The following is a 13,203-nucleotide window of genomic DNA, read 5'->3' on the forward strand; positions in this document are numbered from 1 at the left end:
GATGAGTTTTATGCTTCGATTCGAGGTATGGCTTTTACAATGAGAAACAGGATTTCAGATCAGGGTCTCACGAATATAATTCGTAGGAATTTGAAGCCTCGCATTAAAAATTTGATATTCGGGTGCAAAATTCAAAGTTTAGAAGAGTTGAGGCATGAGTGTAGAAGGGCCGAGAAACATTTATCTGAATTTGAAAATAAAAGTGGTGTAAAGAAGAGGGTAGAAGAATTAGAATGGGAAAGTGAGGGTTTTACAGATAGAGAATTTGATGCATGTGTTGAAGCTTTTGATAGACGCCATAAAGATAATTCGGCACCGACTAGTCGTGCAAACCCTCAAATTCATAACAGGTCGTCTTCTAAGGAGGATAACGTTAGCAAATGCTCTTGCGATTCTCCTTTTCACAAATTAGTTTGTTTTAAGTGCAACCAAACTAATCTAAAATGTTTTGTTTGTGAAAAGTGTGAGTCGGGAAACAGAGGAGTAGACGATCAATCCGGGATGAATCGTCCGAACAATGCAGCCCCGGACCATATCACGAAACAATAATTCAATCGAAACTCGATTCAAAACGGGCTCAAGATGAAGCTCGTACATTGATACCCTCATTGACATTGGAGGAGAGAGTGGCTCGTTATAATAGAGCGAGAGATAGAATATTTTCTGATTTTAATGAATATAGGCCTAATCAAAGAAATTTTAAAAAGATTGAGAAAATTAGACAGAAGACTAAATTCAAGAGGGTGGAGAAAAGGGCCATAGAGTCATCTATCATAAGGGACACGTCAGATAGAAGGCCTTACGCCAAAGTTTGCATAGGAGGTATGGAGATGTTAGGAATGCTTGATAGTGGGGCAAACGTTAGTTGTTTTGGCAATGGTGCTTTGGGGCTGGTGAGTAAGCTGACCCTTAGTGTTATACCAATTGATGAGTGTTTAAAGACGGCAGATGGCAAATTTCAGGCTATTGTGGGAAAGGTTATTGTTGACATTTCATGGAGAGATAAAGTTTTTCCTATGACCCTTTATTTAGTGCCCTCCTTACAGCAGTCTCTTTATTTGGGTATGGATTTTTGGGACAAATTCGGAATTCTGCCCCAAGTTGAGGAAATCGACTTGAGACAGAATATCGAATTTCTCCTGAAGCCTTGTCAACAGGAAAGGTTAGAACAGGTCAAATCATTATTTCCTTCTTACCTAAAATTAGGATTGGGGCGTACTCATCTGATGGAACATGTCATCGAAGTTTTTGACGAGACTGTCCCTGTCAAACAAAAATATTACCCTATGTCTCCGGTCAAATTGAAAAAGGCATACCAAGAGGTTGATCGCATGCTTGCTCTCGACGTCATCGAGGAGAGCAATAGCGCTTGGAGTTCTCCCATTGTCATTGTTGAGAAACCAGGTAAAGATCGTCTCTGTATTGACCTTCGAAAAGTCAACGAGAGGACGAAGAAAGATGCGTACCCGGCACCACATGTCGAGGGCATATTAAGCTGCCTCCAAAATACATATTTTATTTCTAGCTTGGATTTAAAAGATGCCTTCTGGCAGATTCCTCTCCAGAAGGCATCCCGGGAGAAAACGGCGTTCACAGTCCCTGGCCGGCCCTTATATCAGTTCAAGGTCATGCCTTTCGGCCTTTGTAACGCCAGCCAGAGACTGTGTCGTCTTATGGACCGGGTAATACCGTCAAAGCTAAGGGAATACGTTTTTATCTACATAGATGACTTGCTGATATGTTCTCCAGATTTCGACAGCCATATGTTACATCTTGAGGAAGTTGCCAATTGCCTATCGGGGGCAGGGTTGACGATAAATTTGGAGAAATCCAAATTTTGTCAAAGGGAAGTGCGGTATTTGGGATTCGTGATTGGGCAGGGCGAGTTGCGCACTGATCCCGCAAAAGTCCAATCCATGTTGGATTTTCCATTACCCACTACGGCGAAACAACTTCGAAGATTTCTCGGCATGTGCGGGTGGTATAGGAGGTTTCTCCCCAATTTTGCCACCATCACATCCCCCATGACTGATTGTCTCAAGAAGACAAAACAATTTAAGATGACACCGGAAGCTTGTGAGTCATTCGATTTGCTGAAAACGGAGCTCACTTCTCCGAGAGTTTTAATTAACCCTGATTTCGCAAAGCACTTTTATTTACAATGTGATGCGTCCACTGTGGGCATCGGTAGCGTTTTGTTCCAACTCGATGACCAGGGTAATGAGCGGCCTGTCGCATATATGTCGCAAAAGTTAAATGCGGCACAGCGGAATTACACGGTCACCGAGTTGGAATGTCTCGCTGCCGTTGTAAGTGTCAAGAAATTTCGCCCTTACCTTGATGGCGTCCCCTTTACAATTATTACTGACCACATGAGCCTCAAATGGCTCATGGGTCAAAAAGATCTCTCCGGGCGCTTGGCTAGGTGGAGCCTGAAGTTGCAGGGCTTCGATTTCGTGATAGCTCACCGGAAAGGGAGCAAAAATATTGTGCCTGATGCACTTAGCCGTATGTTTGTGGAAGAAATTCTTAATACTGATCAGGGCACTGAAATCGATTTGACCTCCCCAGATTTTAATGAGTCAGAATATTTGTCTTTGGTTGAGACAGTTAAGGATAATCAAAATGTTTTACCTGATTTGAGATTGGTAGATGGCGTTGTGTTCAAGAGAACAAATTTCAGGTATACGGAGCAAACGGATCCAATATGGAAGATTTGGGTACCGCGAGGACTTCGTCAAAACTTGATAGCGAAATGTCACAACGAACCTTCGGCTGGTCATGGGGGCATAAATAAAACTTTACACCGTTTACGATCGAAATACTACTGGCCGGACATGGTTGGGGACACTAGGCGCTTTGTAAACAGTTGTGACATATGCAAGTGTTCGAAATCACCAAATACTGTATCAAGACCACCGATGGGCCAACAGATAGAGTCTGACAGGGTATTTCAAAGAATTTTCATTGATTTTTGCGGACCATATCCACGCAGCCGACAGGGCAACAGTTTTGTTTTTGTTGTTTTAGACCATTATTCTAAATTCGTATTTTTAGAGCCAATGAAGAGTGCGACAGGGAAAGAAGTAGTGAAATATTTGGAGTCGGCTATTTTTCACATATTCGGTGTGCCAGAAGTCATCGTGTCGGATAATGGCCGTCAGTTTGCGTCGGAAGTTTTCCAAGATTTTCTTGCAAAATATGGTGTCAAGCATATGAAAACGGGTTTATATTCACCTCATTCCAACTCTTCGGAACGGGTCAACCGTTCTATGTTGTCTATAATCCGGTCTTATATCGGCGATGGGGATCAGCGAAATTGGGATACCCATGTATCAATGGCGGCTTTTGCTCTCCGAAGCGCTTTTCATGAGGCTATAGGAGCGGAGCCATATAGCGTATTATTTGGGCAGTCTATGGTACAACATGGGGGTTCATATGAGCTACTTCGGAAACTTGGTGGGGTCAGTGATGCAGATGTAGAAATTCTGTCTCGAGATGTTAGACTCCAACTTTTGAAACAAAGAATTAAATCTAGCCTAAAGGTAGCTTATGAAAAAGGTAAAAAAGTTTATGATCTCAGATCACGAGAAATCAGTTATAAAGTTGGTCAGTTGGTATTCCGTAAAAATTATAAATTAAGTGATGCCACTAAATACTATAATTCGAAATTGGGGCCAAAATATCTTAAATCTGTAATATTGAAAGTTATCGGCAACTCATTATATGAATTAGGGGACATGCAGGGAAAATCGGTGGGTATTTACCACGCAGAAAACATACGTGCATGATTTGATATAGCAAAAAAAAAAAAATCTCTGCGAAAATACGTTGAGCATGAGAACATCGTGAGCTCTAGCCCCACGTCAGCGCGGACCTCGAATTAATGAAATCAAAATTAGAAGAAAAAAAATCTCGCTTTTCGAGCCAATCACCATCCAAGGTCGGTCGGTTGACTCGCCCTGTTGCGATATATAAAACGGCATATAACCATGTACAATGATAATGGAAAAAATTCTTGCTAAATTGTGTATTTTATAAATTATTAATGAAATTTTTGAGATTCAATTGAAAGGTAAATGTTGTCATATATTATAGCATGAAATCGTTTATGTGCAGCTTTTTCTTTCTAGATATTATTAATGAAATTATTAGAACTAAATTAACATTAGCTACAGGATTTCATAATAAGTATTTGAATAGTTGTAGAATTTAAATATAGAAATAAGCAAATCTGAACATAGCTTTTATAACAGTAATGAACCCGTAATGACGATTAATAAATACACCATCTGCCTCAGCTGATTTTTGAAACATATGAGTTGTCTGACAGAAGATGAAAACGTCAAATGGTTAGACGATCGACAAGTTCCTTTTTCCTGCAAAGCTCGAGGCTGAAGGCTGCAAACAAAAAGGAAAAAAAAAGTTTAAGAAAGGTCTCAACAAAACACGTGTGAGTTCGACCAGTTTGCGTTAGCAGCAATTTTTCTAAGCTCCGCGAAATAGAATAAAAACGCAATAGAAAACCAAACTAACAGCAAAAGCAGCACTGCACTAAAATACGGGCTAACTGCACTGCTCCCAGAATTATTTTGTGTGTGGAGTTGCGTAGCAGAGTGCACAAAGTGGGTGTTCTCGGCTGGGTTGTGCTGCACGTGGAAGACGTGGCCTACGTGGTCGAGCATTCATCAGCAGCAAGCATCGTTTTAATCGAGCATCGGTCTTATTGAATCAGAATCTCATCATTAAAATAAAAGACAAGTCAGTGGCGAGACTTGCTCCAATGATAACTGTGGCGCATGGATGAGGATTTTATTGTTGCAGCGAAATCTCGTAGAGAAGTAAAAAAAAACGAGAAAAAAATAGCTTGTTGATCAACAAATGCTGTAAGTTTCTTCTATCACTAACCCTCATTTTTTTGGAAATTCGAAATAAAAACAAGAAAGGCAGAAAACAAATTATACATCGGTTTCAAGTTCAGGTGAATGAAAGTATGTAAGAAAGCTGGATAAATAAGATAGGATTAGTAGTAACTAGGATAGCTGTAGAAATAAGTTATGAATGAAAGTATAAATGGATATAGTGAAGGAAAAATGATAATGTTGAATTGAATAGTGATATTTTAAGAATATCTTACTAACATTAGAATTAAAATTGGAATAAGACGAATATGTAAAATTAATAGGCAATTAAAAAAAAAAAAAAAAGATGGAATTTATGGAATAAGTAACTAAAGTGTACATATGATGAAATCAGGCAAGTGAACATAGCGGACAGACGTAAGTATATGGGACTCGACATCGTTAATTAAATGGAATGACGTTTTAAGATAGGGACTACAGGCAAAATAAAAAACAAAAAATAAGTTCATACTGGCGGCTGTAGTAAGGTTGGGAAGGGAATGTCAGGGCCCTGCTAATATCATCTGGGCAGAGCTAGTGAATTAGGGACTAAAGGGATATTAATCCTAGGGAATCGAAATTGATCGGGTACGATGTTGTGATACGGCGGCCTGTGAATCACTTGTCACAAGAATCCACCCCATTATACCCGGCGAGCTAGATCGTGCTAGGACAAGCGTACCCGAGTGGCTGAGTGAGCACAAAATTATATCTAGGTCCGCGCGTAACACTGGCGCCCAACGGGTTCTGGTCCATTTTGGACTTCCCATAAAAATATATGTATTTCGAAATAAAAGAAGAATTATCATTACTAACGAATTTTCAAATGTATGGATAATTTTGATTCCCCAGAGATTAATGCACGGACTGAGAAGGTGGACAATGATATTGGAGACTGATTCTTGGTATCTCTACTTAATGAACTCTCGGTTCAAGTAGAATGTGTCAGGAATAGACTAGAAAAAGGACAAAGTTAAAAAAGAGCATTTCTTTCCCTAAGAGTGAATTATTGCTGCATATTATAAGGTTTACCTTAAATATTGAGGTTTAATTACTTTCGGTGAAAGGGACGTTCCTACAAGACGGTCATCTCGTTTTGTTGGTGATATAGGCAATTCGATTGTGACGGTTGGAAACCGACATATTGACGGACAAAAAAAAAAATCAAAATAAATATACAAATGTTCATATTGCCTGATGAAGTCATATGTACACAAAAATACATGATTTGGTAAAGAAATCTAGAAATTATATATTGCAAAATATTTGGTGGATATACAGGTTATGATTAATTGAAATTCCACTTGATATAGTAGGGTGACGTAATAATTTGTTGGTTGGTGATTGGTTCAATTATTTATATTTAACATTCACAGTTCAGTTGAAATTTTGTTTGTTTTACGATTAAAATTGCATTTAAAAAATTGTCAGATTTAGGTATTTGGTCACCTTTTCGGTTATTGTCTAGGAACAGAATAATCGAAACATCGGTTTATTTATATATATAAATATTTCGAAGGTAATCAAATTGCGGAAATTTGATCGGCAAATTTAATTTGGTGAAAGGAAATATCGTAACGAGACTTACAATGGCCGATGACGATGCAAACGTTTTGACCCTCAAGAGTGGCAAAACCATACCAAAAGCGTGTGCACCTGTTCCAGACGTATCGAACGATAATGTCGAAAATAACGGTACAGAAACGAGTTCTTTAGTTCCTCCTGTCAATAATACTCAAGATCTAGGGGCCTTTATGCGTGAGATTCAAAGAATGTTTGTGGAACAGCAAATGGAGGTAACTAGGGCTACAACCGATGCGGTTAGGAGTGCGGTGAGAGGTTTAAGAAAAGATATAGATGTTGTATCGAGTAGGCTTTCTACTTTAGAAAATGAGAATAATGATACAGGGCGATTAATGGATAATGAAAACGGAACTGGTAGATTTAGTGAAAGTGAATATCGGGCACGACCATTTGATAATGCTTCAGAATTTTCGCCTCAACGGCAACATGACGATTCGAATCATAATAATGATGACAGACGAAGCAGGCGTATAAGGGACTGGGGATTGAAATATGATGGTGGCCCCAAATCAATTCCAGTAGAAAGATTTCTCTTTAGGGTGGAAGCCTTACAGAAACGTAGTGGAGTAAGTTGTGATGAGTTGTATGATAATTTTCATTTCTTGTTAGATTTACAAGCAAAGGAATGGTACTGGCTATATAGAGAAGAACATTTCGAAGATAGTACTCAAACATTTTCTGATTTTCGAAAGGCCTTCTTAGATCAATTTCGCCAGGCTGAATGTGATGAAGAAATTAGAATAGCCATGAATGAGAGAAAACAGGGTTATGGTGAATCATTCGATGAGTTTTATGCTTCGATTCGAGGTATGGCTTTTACAATGAGAAACAGGATTTCAGATCAGGGTCTCACGAATATAATTCGTAGGAATTTGAAGCCTCGCATTAAAAATTTGATATTCGGGTGCAAAATTCAAAGTTTAGAAGAGTTGAGGCATGAGTGTAGAAGGGCCGAGAAACATTTATCTGAATTTGAAAATAAAAGTGGTGTAAAGAAGAGGGTAGAAGAATTAGAATGGGAAAGTGAGGGTTTTACAGATAGAGAATTTGATGCATGTGTTGAAGCTTTTGATAGACGCCATAAAGATAATTCGGCACCGACTAGTCGTGCAAACCCTCAAATTCATAACAGGTCGTCTTCTAAGGAGGATAACGTTAGCAAATGCTCTTGCGATTCTCCTTTTCACAAATTAGTTTGTTTTAAGTGCAACCAAACTAATCTAAAATGTTTTGTTTGTGAAAAGTGTGAGTCGGGAAACAGAGGAGTAGACGATCAATCCGGGATGAATCGTCCGAACAATGCAGCCCCGGACCATATCACGAAACAATAATTCAATCGAAACTCGATTCAAAACGGGCTCAAGATGAAGCTCGTACATTGATACCCTCATTGACATTGGAGGAGAGAGTGGCTCGTTATAATAGAGCGAGAGATAGAATATTTTCTGATTTTAATGAATATAGGCCTAATCAAAGAAATTTTAAAAAGATTGAGAAAATTAGACAGAAGACTAAATTCAAGAGGGTGGAGAAAAGGGCCATAGAGTCATCTATCATAAGGGACACGTCAGATAGAAGGCCTTACGCCAAAGTTTGCATAGGAGGTATGGAGATGTTAGGAATGCTTGATAGTGGGGCAAACGTTAGTTGTTTTGGCAATGGTGCTTTGGGGCTGGTGAGTAAGCTGACCCTTAGTGTTATACCAATTGATGAGTGTTTAAAGACGGCAGATGGCAAATTTCAGGCTATTGTGGGAAAGGTTATTGTTGACATTTCATGGAGAGATAAAGTTTTTCCTATGACCCTTTATTTAGTGCCCTCCTTACAGCAGTCTCTTTATTTGGGTATGGATTTTTGGGACAAATTCGGAATTCTGCCCCAAGTTGAGGAAATCGACTTGAGACAGAATATCGAATTTCTCCTGAAGCCTTGTCAACAGGAAAGGTTAGAACAGGTCAAATCATTATTTCCTTCTTACCTAAAATTAGGATTGGGGCGTACTCATCTGATGGAACATGTCATCGAAGTTTTTGACGAGACTGTCCCTGTCAAACAAAAATATTACCCTATGTCTCCGGTCAAATTGAAAAAGGCATACCAAGAGGTTGATCGCATGCTTGCTCTCGACGTCATCGAGGAGAGCAATAGCGCTTGGAGTTCTCCCATTGTCATTGTTGAGAAACCAGGTAAAGATCGTCTCTGTATTGACCTTCGAAAAGTCAACGAGAGGACGAAGAAAGATGCGTACCCGGCACCACATGTCGAGGGCATATTAAGCTGCCTCCAAAATACATATTTTATTTCTAGCTTGGATTTAAAAGATGCCTTCTGGCAGATTCCTCTCCAGAAGGCATCCCGGGAGAAAACGGCGTTCACAGTCCCTGGCCGGCCCTTATATCAGTTCAAGGTCATGCCTTTCGGCCTTTGTAACGCCAGCCAGAGACTGTGTCGTCTTATGGACCGGGTAATACCGTCAAAGCTAAGGGAATACGTTTTTATCTACATAGATGACTTGCTGATATGTTCTCCAGATTTCGACAGCCATATGTTACATCTTGAGGAAGTTGCCAATTGCCTATCGGGGGCAGGGTTGACGATAAATTTGGAGAAATCCAAATTTTGTCAAAGGGAAGTGCGGTATTTGGGATTCGTGATTGGGCAGGGCGAGTTGCGCACTGATCCCGCAAAAGTCCAATCCATGTTGGATTTTCCATTACCCACTACGGCGAAACAACTTCGAAGATTTCTCGGCATGTGCGGGTGGTATAGGAGGTTTCTCCCCAATTTTGCCACCATCACATCCCCCATGACTGATTGTCTCAAGAAGACAAAACAATTTAAGATGACACCGGAAGCTTGTGAGTCATTCGATTTGCTGAAAACGGAGCTCACTTCTCCGAGAGTTTTAATTAACCCTGATTTCGCAAAGCACTTTTATTTACAATGTGATGCGTCCACTGTGGGCATCGGTAGCGTTTTGTTCCAACTCGATGACCAGGGTAATGAGCGGCCTGTCGCATATATGTCGCAAAAGTTAAATGCGGCACAGCGGAATTACACGGTCACCGAGTTGGAATGTCTCGCTGCCGTTGTAAGTGTCAAGAAATTTCGCCCTTACCTTGATGGCGTCCCCTTTACAATTATTACTGACCACATGAGCCTCAAATGGCTCATGGGTCAAAAAGATCTCTCCGGGCGCTTGGCTAGGTGGAGCCTGAAGTTGCAGGGCTTCGATTTCGTGATAGCTCACCGGAAAGGGAGCAAAAATATTGTGCCTGATGCACTTAGCCGTATGTTTGTGGAAGAAATTCTTAATACTGATCAGGGCACTGAAATCGATTTGACCTCCCCAGATTTTAATGAGTCAGAATATTTGTCTTTGGTTGAGACAGTTAAGGATAATCAAAATGTTTTACCTGATTTGAGATTGGTAGATGGCGTTGTGTTCAAGAGAACAAATTTCAGGTATACGGAGCAAACGGATCCAATATGGAAGATTTGGGTACCGCGAGGACTTCGTCAAAACTTGATAGCGAAATGTCACAACGAACCTTCGGCTGGTCATGGGGGCATAAATAAAACTTTACACCGTTTACGATCGAAATACTACTGGCCGGACATGGTTGGGGACACTAGGCGCTTTGTAAACAGTTGTGACATATGCAAGTGTTCGAAATCACCAAATACTGTATCAAGACCACCGATGGGCCAACAGATAGAGTCTGACAGGGTATTTCAAAGAATTTTCATTGATTTTTGCGGACCATATCCACGCAGCCGACAGGGCAACAGTTTTGTTTTTGTTGTTTTAGACCATTATTCTAAATTCGTATTTTTAGAGCCAATGAAGAGTGCGACAGGGAAAGAAGTAGTGAAATATTTGGAGTCGGCTATTTTTCACATATTCGGTGTGCCAGAAGTCATCGTGTCGGATAATGGCCGTCAGTTTGCGTCGGAAGTTTTCCAAGATTTTCTTGCAAAATATGGTGTCAAGCATATGAAAACGGGTTTATATTCACCTCATTCCAACTCTTCGGAACGGGTCAACCGTTCTATGTTGTCTATAATCCGGTCTTATATCGGCGATGGGGATCAGCGAAATTGGGATACCCATGTATCAATGGCGGCTTTTGCTCTCCGAAGCGCTTTTCATGAGGCTATAGGAGCGGAGCCATATAGCGTATTATTTGGGCAGTCTATGGTACAACATGGGGGTTCATATGAGCTACTTCGGAAACTTGGTGGGGTCAGTGATGCAGATGTAGAAATTCTGTCTCGAGATGTTAGACTCCAACTTTTGAAACAAAGAATTAAATCTAGCCTAAAGGTAGCTTATGAAAAAGGTAAAAAAGTTTATGATCTCAGATCACGAGAAATCAGTTATAAAGTTGGTCAGTTGGTATTCCGTAAAAATTATAAATTAAGTGATGCCACTAAATACTATAATTCGAAATTGGGGCCAAAATATCTTAAATCTGTAATATTGAAAGTTATCGGCAACTCATTATATGAATTAGGGGACATGCAGGGAAAATCGGTGGGTATTTACCACGCAGAAAACATACGTGCATGATTTGATATAGCAAAAAAAAAAAAATCTCTGCGAAAATACGTTGAGCATGAGAACATCGTGAGCTCTAGCCCCACGTCAGCGCGGACCTCGAATTAATGAAATCAAAATTAGAAGAAAAAAAATCTCGCTTTTCGAGCCAATCACCATCCAAGGTCGGTCGGTTGACTCGCCCTGTTGCGATATATAAAACGGCATATAACCATGTACAATGATAATGGAAAAAATTCTTGCTAAATTGTGTATTTTATAAATTATTAATGAAATTTTTGAGATTCAATTGAAAGGTAAATGTTGTCATATATTATAGCATGAAATCGTTTATGTGCAGCTTTTTCTTTCTAGATATTATTAATGAAATTATTAGAACTAAATTAACATTAGCTACAGGATTTCATAATAAGTATTTGAATAGTTGTAGAATTTAAATATAGAAATAAGCAAATCTGAACATAGCTTTTATAACAGTAATGAACCCGTAATGACGATTAATAAATACACCATCTGCCTCAGCTGATTTTTGAAACATATGAGTTGTCTGACAGAAGATGAAAACGTCAAATGGTTAGACGATCGACAAGTTCCTTTTTCCTGCAAAGCTCGAGGCTGAAGGCTGCAAACAAAAAGGAAAAAAAAAGTTTAAGAAAGGTCTCAACAAAACACGTGTGAGTTCGACCAGTTTGCGTTAGCAGCAATTTTTCTAAGCTCCGCGAAATAGAATAAAAACGCAATAGAAAACCAAACTAACAGCAAAAGCAGCACTGCACTAAAATACGGGCTAACTGCACTGCTCCCAGAATTATTTTGTGTGTGGAGTTGCGTAGCAGAGTGCACAAAGTGGGTGTTCTCGGCTGGGTTGTGCTGCACGTGGAAGACGTGGCCTACGTGGTCGAGCATTCATCAGCAGCAAGCATCGTTTTAATCGAGCATCGGTCTTATTGAATCAGAATCTCATCATTAAAATAAAAGACAAGTGAGCAGTCAGTGGCGAGACTTGCTCCAATGATAACTGTGGCGCATGGATGAGGATTTTATTGTTGCAGCGAAATCTCGTAGAGAAGTAAAAAAAAACGAGAAAAAAATAGCTTGTTGATCAACAAATGCTGTAAGTTTCTTCTATCACTAACCCTCATTTTTTTGGAAATTCGAAATAAAAACAAGAAAGGCAGAAAACAAATTATACATCGGTTTCAAGTTCAGGTGAATGAAAGTATGTAAGAAAGCTGGATAAATAAGATAGGATTAGTAGTAACTAGGATAGCTGTAGAAATAAGTTATGAATGAAAGTATAAATGGATATAGTGAAGGAAAAATGATAATGTTGAATTGAATAGTGATATTTTAAGAATATCTTACTAACATTAGAATTAAAATTGGAATAAGACGAATATGTAAAATTAATAGGCAATTAAAAAAAAAAAAAAAAGATGGAATATATGGAATAAGTAACTAAAGTGTACATATGATGAAATCAGGCAAGTGAACATAGCGGACAGACGTAAGTATATGGGACTCGACATCGTTAATTAAATGGAATGACGTTTTAAGATAGGGACTACAGGCAAAATAAAAAACAAAAAATAAGTTCATACTGGCGGCTGTAGTAAGGTTGGGAAGGGAATGTCAGGGCCCTGCTAATATCATCTGGGCAGAGCTAGTGAATTAGGGACTAAAGGGATATTAATCCTAGGGAATCGAAATTGATCGGGTACGATGTTGTGATACGGCGGCCTGTGAATCACTTGTCACAAGAATCCACCCCATTATACCCGGCGAGCTAGATCGTGCTAGGACAAGCGTACCCGAGTGGCTGAGTGAGCACAAAATTATATCTAGGTCCGCGCGTAACAGCTCCTTTTCGCTCTAGGACGCATAGTTTAGGAGATATGAGTTTTTCATTTAAAAATTTCAAATTTTTCAGGATTTGGATGGAATTTTCGATTTTTTGAGGGTGGTCATGAATTAAGCTCCTTTTCGCTCTAGGACGCATAGTTTATGAGATATGAGCAAAACAAGTTTTTCATATAAAAATTTCAAATTTTTCAGGATTTGGATGGAATTTTCGATTTTTTGAGGGTGGTCATGAATTAAGCTCCTTTTCGCTCTAGGACGCATAGTTTAGGAGATATGAGTTTTTCATTTAAAAAT

This window comes from Haematobia irritans, chromosome 3 (assembly GCF_050003625.1).
Source record: "Haematobia irritans isolate KBUSLIRL chromosome 3, ASM5000362v1, whole genome shotgun sequence".
Lineage (NCBI taxonomy): Eukaryota > Metazoa > Arthropoda > Insecta > Diptera > Muscidae > Haematobia > Haematobia irritans.